Source organism: Lampetra fluviatilis, chromosome 22, assembly GCF_964198595.1.
Source record: "Lampetra fluviatilis chromosome 22, kcLamFluv1.1, whole genome shotgun sequence".
NCBI classification, from domain to species: domain Eukaryota; kingdom Metazoa; phylum Chordata; class Hyperoartia; order Petromyzontiformes; family Petromyzontidae; genus Lampetra; species Lampetra fluviatilis.
The window spans coordinates 757,501-767,500 of record NC_136296.1 but is presented as its reverse complement, the minus strand read 5'-3'; the positions used below and the strand labels follow the sequence as shown (position 1 = coordinate 767,500).

The window sequence follows — 10,000 nt, the reverse complement described above, 5'->3', positions numbered from 1 at the left end:
AGCTGCACACCACTCCGCAGCTTGCTCTTATCTTCGGGGTTGGCTCCCGATCGCCGTCGGCGCCCCCCCTTCTCCACACTTGCCCGCGTGGCCTCACTCTTTTCCGCTCACACCCCGACTACCTTCCCCTTCCGGTTTACCCGCTTAAAGCCCCGAACCTTACCCCCACGTCACATGACTCCACCCCCCGTGACGTCACCTCCGGAAGGTCGCTTACGCCCGCATTACACCACCCTCCCCCGTAGAAAAATCCCAGCCGACCTCGGCTGACCAATAGCAAATCGTAATGCGGCGAACCGAGCTTCCCCCCCTAAAGGACACTAAGCATATAATGTAACAGCAAGAACAACAACAACGCAATCAACATCAACGATCGTACAAAAGCATGCAATAAATACAACTGTAAGAAAAAAATAACAAGACAGCAACAATCAACGAAACGTAAGCGATTTGGAACGTGTGCGGGTCGCCGGCCCGTCCCGGACGGTCGGCGGCCCACTCGCAGAACGGGAACGCGATGAAAGTCGAGGAACGACAGGGGGTAATCCCCCTGTCGCAGCTGGAAGTCCACCGCCGTCCTGTGTCTCTAAAGAGTTAGTCTTGGGCTTGTCCTGTGACCGTGCCCGCAGCTGGGTCGGAAGGGCTGCAGTGCTCGAAGGTCCCGCAGACCTGGCAGGCGTCCTCCGAGCAGGGCCCCTCGTCCCCCGCAATGTCACGGCCGGCCTGTCTGGAACAGGTACGACAGGCGCTCTAGCGAGATCAATGGACGCAGGCAGGGGAGAGTCAGCAGCAACAGACCCCGGCAAGGCAATATTGGGGGATGACGCATCAAGTAAGGGAGCAACATATGGTTTCAAGCGCGACGTATGCACAACCCAGCGACGAGACCCAATTTGGACGCGTGCTGTCTGTGGGTTGGGAACCGCAATGAGGCGTACGGGACCATGCCAGGGTTTGTGCAATTTCGGCGAGGTCCCCGGACGTACCTGTGGACAATGAAGCCAGGCTAGGTCCCCAACCTTCCAAGGGCACTCCCCCTCAGACCGTCGCGCATATCGCTCGTTCCGGGCCTGGGCTTTGGCCGTAGCCACGCGGGCATTCTCCCGCGCCTCCGTGACTCGGCGAACCGTGTCCTGGATGTATTCAGGAAGTGGTTTCCGAGGTCCCTTCACCCCAGTTCCCAATTGCACATCCACCGGCGGCACGTTTTCCCGACCATACATAAGGTAAAACGGCGAATATCCTGTAGCCGCATGAGGCGTCATCCTGTACGCCGAAAGCACCCCGGGGATGTGCAGATCCCAATCTGATTGTTGTTCACTCACGGTATGGCAAAGCATGGCAGACAATGTCCTGTTCAGCCGTTCAACCATACCATCCGTCTGCGGATGGTATGGGGATGTCCGTACTTTCTTAGTCCCAAGGCCCGCGCACACTTCCGCCAATAATTTAGAAGAGAAATTCCTGCCCTGGTCCGTGAGGAGTCTCTCAGGCGCCCCCTTATCCATAATATACCCAAACAAAAAGGCGTCGGTAATGGCCGCGGCCGACTGATCGGGCAACGGCCAGGCCATCGGCCAACGGGAGAGGTACTCAACCCCTACCAGCAAATATTTATTACCCCTCGCCGATGGTGGAAAAGGTCCCAATATGTCCAGTGCCACCAATTCATTGACTCGAGACACCTGAATCGACTGGAGAGGCGGCACGTAAGGATGTTTCGGCGGCTTACGTTGTGCACACGCAGGGCACGCGCGCACGTGCCCTACGACATCTGTCGCCATGCCGTGCCAAAAATAATGACGTTGCAACGTCAACAAGGTCTTCTGCACCCCTAAATGTAAGAGAGTGTCACAATGGAGGGTTCTAATCAACTCGAACCGCAAGGACGTTGGTACCACCAGGCGCCAACGTTCCTGGAACCCCTCCCGCCACATAAGCAGACCATCTCGGAGAGCGGTTTGCGGCCCCACAGCCGTACTCGGACTCCCATTGTCCTTAGCAGACCGCTTCCGCAAGGACACCAATGACTCATCCATCATCTGTTCCCGGATCCAGACAGACCGCGGCAGATTCAAAACCCCGTCAGCCGGTCCCGGTTCCATCGGAGTGTCCGACTTCTCGACGGCCAGCGTGAGCGGCTGAGGGGGGTTTGGAATCGGCGAACACCTATGCGTCCCCGACTCACATTTACAAGGGCCGCGCCGCGGTAATCTGGAAAGTGCGTCAGCGTTCGCATGGCGCACACCCTTCCGATGTTGAATTTGGAAGGAAAATTCCTGTAGCGTGTCCAACCAACGTGCCAACTGTCCGGATGGCTGGTCAATTTTAAGGGCATATTGCAAGGCCGCATGATCCGTACGCACAATAAAAGAACGACCGTAGAGGTATGGTCGAAATTGCCGTAGGAAAAAAACAACCGCCAATAGTTCTCTGCGAGTGACACAGTAGCGGGTTTCCGCAGGAGACAAGACTCGGCTACCATACGCCACGACACGCTCTACACCCCCTTTAGACTGTGATAACACCGCCCCAATACCTGTGTCACTCGCGTCCGTATCAAGAATGAATGGGTGATCGAAATCGGGATAATCCAATGTTGGGGCCGTGGCCAATAGATCACGCAGACTCCGAAAGGCCGCCTCCTCCGGCTGTCCCCAAACAAACTTCCGTCCTTTACCCGTAAGGAGATGCAAAGGCCTCGCAATCGTCGCAAAACCCGGCACGAATCTTCGGTAATACGAGGCAAATCCCAAAAATCGCCGAACATCCCCCACGGTGGCCGGAGTCGGCCAATCCCGGACGCACGCCGTCTTTTCCGGATCCGTGGACACTCCCTCAGCGCTCACAATGTGCCCCAAATAGCGGACGGACCGTTGCAGTAAGTGACATTTCTTTGGTTTGAATTTCAATTTGGCAGAACGCATCCTCGTAAACACTGTCTCCAGCCGCGTCAAATGTTCATCGAATGTGCGGCTGAAGACAATGATATCGTCCAAATATATAAGACATGTCTCCCACTGCAACCCCGTCAAAACGAGCTCCATCAATCTTTGAAATGTAGCAGGGGCCGCATTCAATCCCATCGGGAGACAGTTGAATTGAAATAACCCCTGAGGCGTACGGAATGCGGTTTTCTCCCGTGAGGACTCGTCAAGGGGAAGCTGCCAAAATCCCGAAGAGAGGTCCAGTGTGGAAAAGAATTTAGCCCCCGACAATGCGTCGAGGGAGTCATCCATACGCGGCAGAGGGTACGCATCTGCCACCGATATCTTATTCAATTTGCGGAAATCAACACAAAATCGCAATTTGCCATCCTTCTTCTTAACCAAGACGACTGGAGCGCCCCATGGGCTGTTAGATGGCGATATAATGTCCGCAGCCAACATGTCTTCCACTGCCCCCCGTACGTGTTCTCGCTCCGCAGGACTCATCCGATGCGAATTTAATCGAATAGGGGCAGCATCGCCCGTCTCAATGTGATGGTAAAGCAAGGAAGTGCGGCCCAAATCCAAATCATCGGAGCTGAACACATCGGAATATGTCAACAACAATTTACGCAGCGCACCACGTTGCTCCATGGACAGGGAAGAATTTTCGTCACATAATTGAGCAACCCAACGATCATCCGAACTCCTTGGCTCGGAAACCCCAGCAACAACTCCCCGGCTATGTGGACAATCATGGGTCGCAAACGCCGTAGTGGCATGTGCCACAACCGTACCGGCCGGGACACGGACGTTTTCTCCCCCCGCATTAAGCACCTGTAAAAACGGTAATTGATCCGGCCGGACGATGGTCTGTGCCCCCACTAACGCCAACCCGGTTGTTATCGTGGCGGACGGTGACAACAAGACCCCTACTGCTCCTAGCCGATCAGGCAGGGGCTTCCGATACCGCAAGGGTATAAGCATCTGTGTACCAGGTGGAATGTCCACAGATGCGACGGACAGCGCCTGCACTTGTACGGCCGAAGCAGGTCGCCCCCAGGGCGACGGCAGAAACGAGATTTGACGGCCCCCCGGCAGTTCAATACAATTCTCATTGATTTTGATCAAAATGGGCATCTTAGCCAAAAAATCGGTGCCTAACAAACAAGGAACCGCCAAAGATCTCGATATCAACACAACACCCGAGGCCGACACATCCCCAATAGATATCTTAGCATCCACCTGACCCACGATGCCCATGCTACCCCCGTTCGCAGCGACGCACGACCCATAAACCGGACGCACAGCCCCCGACGGAATGCCCAACAGATGGAAAATGACATCCGATATAATAGTCGCAGACGCCCCCGAGTCGACCAAAATGCACACGTCCACACCTTGTATGGACCCCGGTACAGTGGACGAACCCGTAGCGGCCGCGACAACTCTCCGTGCCAATTTGCGCCACTGCGTAACTGAATGACAAGGCCCCGTCGATGGCCTTTCTTTAACAACAACAATAGGATCGCGCAACACAGGTGGTGGGTGAGGTGGAAAGCCTTGCCGAGTGTCTGGTGCGTGCCGACATGCCTGTTTCGGAGGATCTTTAGCCGACTTGACCGGTGCCGAGGCCTCCTGCTGCGGCGGAGCCGGGAAGCGGGCCCAGCAGTCTCTGGCGTAGTGGCCCCTACGCCCGCAGCGGAAACATTCGGCCTCGTTGCGCCGAAGCGCAGGCCTCGCCTCCTGACGGCCCCGTTCTGGTAGCATCGCGCGCGGTCTCGGCCCGCCGCGTCCCGTCCATGGAGCGGAGGCGGCCGTCAGTTGTTGAGGGCCCCGGTCATCCGGAACATAGACGGCCTGCGCAGGGTCCCACCCCAGCGCATCCCCTTCTTTGACGGGCCCCCCCGTCCACGCCGTCACTTGTTTCCAGCGACGGAGGTTGAATTGCGCATCGAGACACTTAGCAGCCATCCGGGAAGTTAGCTTCTCATGCCCACACACAGGCATGGGGATCCCTAGATCCCGAGACAACTCCAACATTTTCCCTAATATGAGAGGCTCAAGCAGGTCCTGTGGCGTCTCAGGATAAGCTGCCATGGCCAGCTCCAGCACCGCACCCCTGAACGCCACGGGCGACTCCTCTGGTGCTCGTTGTCGTTGAGCGAATCGCCGATGCGCATCATCTGGTGGCTCATAAGCATCGGCCATTTCTTGAAAAACACCACATAAAGTTGCCTTCTTATCGGTCGCTATGGAACGGAAGAATCGGACAGATTCGTCGTCCAGAAGAGTCGGCAACACCTCCAAAGCCTCCGCATCGGTCCATCTTGCTGTGCGTACCGCCGCCAAGAAGCGGCAGGCGAACGCGCTCCAGTCCCCACCGACGGAAAATTCTTTAACTGTTGTAAGGTGGCGACTCCGACTCCTCTTCCCGCCGTCTTCCAATGGTGGTGGTTGTGATGGCAAATTCAAAATGGCGTCGGCCCGCGGCGTGGCCAAGATGGCGGTTTGGCGCCACGGAGCGCGCAAAATGGCGGCCTCTTGCCGCGTGGGCAATGGCGGCGGCAGGACAGGCAACGTGGCGGCCCGCGGAGCACCACTTGCATCATCCATCGTCCCTGGCGCGACGAGATGGCATAGATGCGCCAGGACGTCCTGAAGTGCCCCCAGTTGTACCGCCATCGCTTGCCATCGTTGATCCGCGTCTGATGATGTCGACGGACCCGCCACCGCGCCAACATCCTCCACACCCGTTCCCGTGGTCGCCTCAGCCTGGCTCTCCTCCACCACCCCAACAGGATCCGTGGTTGGAGGGAGTTCGTCGTCGTCGGACGAAGAAGCCGATGCAGGCGCCGGATTAACTTTCTTCCTCACTTGTTTCGACATGCCGTTGCACTTCCGACACCAGTGTAATAAACGACTGGACCACGATGTCTGGCTCAGTGTCCTTTATTATTCGGTTCGTGCTGTACACCCACACGGCTGTCTTTACTCTGTAGCTTCTCCACGGTGCTGACTCCAATGTCGGCCCGATCCCCAACAGCAGCTCCGCTGCTGTTCCTCTCACACAGCCCCCCTTGGCTGTACTCTCTGCTGCTCTTCTCCCTCCGCAGCTCTCACAGCTTCTTGCTCTCTCTCTCTCCCTCCGCAGCTCCTCCTGGCAGCCACACCGCTGCCTCTAACTCGCAGCCCTCCTGGCTGTCTCCTCCCCAGCTGCACACCACTCCGCAGCTTGCTCTTATCTTCGGGGTTGGCTCCCGATCGCCGTCGGCGCCCCCCCTTCTCCACACTTGCCCGCGTGGCCTCACTCTTTTCCGCTCACACCCCGACTACCTTCCCCTTCCGGTTTACCCGCTTAAAGCCCCGAACCTTACCCCCACGTCACATGACTCCACCCCCCGTGACGTCACCTCCGGAAGGTCGCTTACGCCCGCATTACACTTGGATGGGAGACTGCCTGGGAATACCAGGTGTTGTAGGCTTTTGCATTTTCGTATCTGGATGGGTCGCGTTTTACTCTTCAATTCACCCAGTCAGTTCACCTGCTAATTGCACGCGGATATGGTGTACTGCATTGGGATCAAGATTTTCTTGTAAAAGACGATTCAATGCCACTCTTTCGGGGCTCAACCAGGAGTCCAGAATAAACGTTTTCATGAGTGTTGACCTCCCGCAGTAGAGTTGAATCTTGATTTTTACATATGAATGTGCGTCAGGTCTCTGCAAGTATGGCCTACGACCATATCACCCTGAATGCACCCGATCTCGGAAGCTAAGCAGGGTCGAGCCTGGTTAGCACTTGGATGGGAGACTGCCTGGGAATACCAGGTGTTGTAGGCTTTTGCATTTTCGTATCTGGATGGGTCGCGTTTTACTCTTCAATTCACCCAGTCAGTTCACCTGCCAATTGCAGGCGGATATGGTGTACTGCATTGGGATCAAGATGTTCTTGTAAAAGACCGTTTAATGCCACTCTTTCGGGGCTCAACCAGGAGTCCAGAATAAACGTTTTCATGAGTGTTGACCTCCCGCAGTAGAGTTGAATCTTGATTTTAACATATGAATGTGCGTCAGGTCTCTGCAAGTATGGCCTACGACCATATCACCCTGAATGCGCCTGATCTCGTCTGATCTCGGAAGCTAAGCAGCGTCGAGCCTGGTTAGGACTTGGATGGGAGACTGCCTGGGAATACCAGGTGTAGTATGCTTTTGCATTTTCGTATCTGGATGGGTCGCGTTTTACTCTTCAATTCACCCAGTCAGTTCACCTGCCAATTGCACGCGGATATGGTGTACTGCATTGGGATCAAGATTTTATTGTAAAAGACCGTTTAATGCCACTCTTTCGGGGCTCAACCAGGAGTCCAGAATAAATGTTTTCATGAGTGTTGACCTCCCGCAGTAGAGTTGAATTTTGATTTTTACATATGAATGTGCGTCAGGTCTCTGCAAATATGGCCTAGAACCATATCACCCTGAATGCGCCTGATCTCGGAAGCTAAGCAGGGTCGAGCCTGGTTAGTACTTGGATGGGAGACTGCCTGGGAATACCAGGTGTTGTAGGCTTTTGCATTTTCGTATCTGGATGGGTCGCGTTTTACTCTTCAATTCACCCAGCCAGTTCACCTGCTAATTGCACGCGGATATGGTGTACTGCATTGGGATCAAGATTTTCTTGTAAAAGACGATTTAATGCCACTCTTTCGGGGCTCAACCTGGAGTCCAGAATAAACGTTTTCATGAGTGTTGACCTCCCGCAGTAGAGTTGAATCTTGATTTTTACATGTGAATGTGCGTCAGGTTTCTGCAAGTATGGCCTACGACCATATCACCCTGAATGCGCCTGATCTCGTCTGCGCTCGGAAGCTAAGCAGGGTCGAGCCAGGGTAGTACTTGGATGGGAGACTGCCTGGGAATACCAGGTGTTGTAGGCTTTTGCATTTTCGTATCTGGATGGGTCGCGTTTTACTCTTCAATTCACCCAGTCAGTTCACCTGCCAATTGCACGCGGATATGGTGTACTGCATTGGGATCAAGATTTTCTTGTAAAATACCTTTTAATGCCACTCTTTCGGGGCTCAACCAGGAGTCCAGAATAAACGTTTTCATGAGTGTTGACCTCCGGCAGTAGAGTTGAATCTTGATTTTAACATATGAATGTGCGTCAGGTCTCTGCAAGTATGGCCTACGACAATATCACCCTGAATGCGCCTGATCTCGGAAGCTAAGCAGGGTCGAGCCTGGTAAGTACTTGGATGGAAGACTGCCTGGGAATACCAGGTGTTGTAGGCTTTTGCATTTTCGTATCTGGATGGGTCGCGTTTTACTCTTCAATTCACCCAGTCAGTTCACCTGCCAATTGCACGCGGATATGGTGTACTGCATTGGGATCAAGATTGTCTTGTTTAAGACCGTTTAATGCCACTCTTTCGGGGCTCAACCAGGAGTCCAGAATAAACGTTTTCATGAGTGTTGACCTCCGGCAGTAGAGTTGAATCTTGATTTTAACATATGAATGTGCGTCAGGTCTCTGCAAGTATGGCCTACGACCATATCACCCTGAATGCGCCCGATCTCGTCTGATCTCGGAAGCTAAGCAGGGTCGAGCCTGGTTAGTACTTGGATGGGAGACTGCCTCGGATTACCAGGTGTTGTAGGCTTTTGCATTTTCGCATCTGGATGGGTCGTGTTTTACTCTTCAATTCACCCAGTCAGTTCACCTGCCAATTGCACGTGGATATGGTGTACTACATTGGGATCAATATTTTTTTGTAAAAGACCGTTTAATGCCACTCTTTCGGGGCTCAACCAGGAGTCCAGAATAAATGTTTTCATGAGTGTTGACCTCCCGCAGTAGAGTTGAATTTTGATTTTTACATATGAATGTGCGTCAGGTCTCTGCAAGTATGGCCTAGAACCATATCACCCTGAATGCGCCTGATCTCGGAAGCTAAGCAGGGTCGAGCCTGGTTAGTACTGGTGTAATGCGGGCGTAAAGGGCTTGGCGGATGTGACGTCATGTGGGGGAGGAGTCAGGGTCACGTGAGAGGGAGATGGTATAGCGGTGAGACAGGAAGAGATCGGGGCAGTCGGGCGAGGGAAGAGTGGAGACCGCGTTGGGTGGTCGCCGTGCCCTCAGCCTGGTGGCTGAGGGGCTCGGTGACAGCGCCAGCCAGCGGGATGGAAGAGAGTTGGTTGGAGACTGGACGAGGGTGAGGCCAGGGAGGGCGAAAGCTGGGAGCAGCGACAGCAGCCGGAGAGGCTGCGTGTGGGAGACAGCAGCGAGGCTGCTAGGGGCTACAGCAGCCGGGGGCTGCAGAGCAAGAGGGCTACGGGAGCGACAGCAGCCGGAGGGGCTGCGTGTGGGAGACAGCAGCGAGGCTGCTAGGGGCTACAGCAGCCGGGGGCTGCAGAGCAAGAGGGCTACGGGAGCGACAGCAGCCGGAGGGGCTGCGTGTGGGAGACAGCAGCGAGGCTGCTAGGGGCTACAGCAGCCGGGGGCTGCAGAGCAAGAGGGCTACGGGAGCGACAGCAGCCGGAGGGGCTGCGTGTGGGGGAACAGCAGCAAGGCTGCTAAGGAGCTACGGGAGTGACGGAGACCAACAGCGGGGCTGTTGGCGGTGACGGGAGCGACAGCGAAGTCGGCACCGTGTGGAAGGAGCCAGATAAAGGACAGCCGTGTGGGAAACAGAAACGAACCCGAATAAAGGACACCAGACCAGATACTGTGGTCGAGTCCATTTATTACATTTGGATGGGAGACTGCCTGGGAATGCCAGGTGTTGTAGGCTTTTGCATTTTCGTATCTGGATGGGTCGCGTTTTACTCTTCAATTCACCCAGTCAGTTCACCTGCCAATTGCAGGCGGATATGGTGTACTGCATTGGGATCAAGATGTTCTTGTAAAAGACCGTTTAATGCCACTCTTTCGGGGCTCAACCAGGAGTCCAGAATAAACGTTTTCATGAGTGTTGACCTCCCGCAGTAGAGTTGAATCTTGATTTTAACATATGAATGTGCGTCAGGTCTCTGCAAGTATGGCCTACGACCATATCACCCTGAATGCGCCC

The 10,000-nt window shown here is 54.8% G+C and overlaps 3 non-coding genes and 4 pseudogenes across 3 annotated transcripts in view; all 7 read left to right on the top strand.

Annotated features, from left to right (window-relative positions):
* The first annotated feature begins 6,661 nt into the window (after positions 1-6,661).
* Positions 6,662-6,770, top strand: LOC144939784 (5S ribosomal RNA; annotated as a pseudogene).
* A 249-nt stretch (positions 6,771-7,019) lies between these two features.
* LOC144939838 (5S ribosomal RNA) lies at positions 7,020-7,138 on the top strand (annotated as a pseudogene).
* A 249-nt stretch (positions 7,139-7,387) lies between these two features.
* On the top strand, positions 7,388-7,496 carry LOC144939865 (5S ribosomal RNA; annotated as a pseudogene).
* Positions 7,497-7,745: 249 nt separating this feature from the next.
* On the top strand, positions 7,746-7,864 carry LOC144938902 (5S ribosomal RNA). Its single transcript, XR_013638108.1, has one exon. It is a non-coding gene; the product is annotated as a 5S ribosomal RNA (ribosomal RNA).
* A 249-nt stretch (positions 7,865-8,113) lies between these two features.
* Positions 8,114-8,222, top strand: LOC144939984 (5S ribosomal RNA; annotated as a pseudogene).
* Positions 8,223-8,471: 249 nt separating this feature from the next.
* LOC144939092 (5S ribosomal RNA) lies at positions 8,472-8,590 on the top strand. The gene has a single exon (XR_013638289.1). It is a non-coding gene; the product is annotated as a 5S ribosomal RNA (ribosomal RNA).
* A 1,380-nt stretch (positions 8,591-9,970) lies between these two features.
* Positions 9,971-10,000, top strand: part of LOC144939471 (5S ribosomal RNA) — a 119-nt gene continuing 89 nt past the window's right edge. Inside the window, exon 1 of the ribosomal RNA XR_013638647.1 lies at positions 9,971-10,000. This exon is cut by the window's right edge and continues 89 nt beyond it. This is a non-coding gene — a ribosomal RNA (5S ribosomal RNA).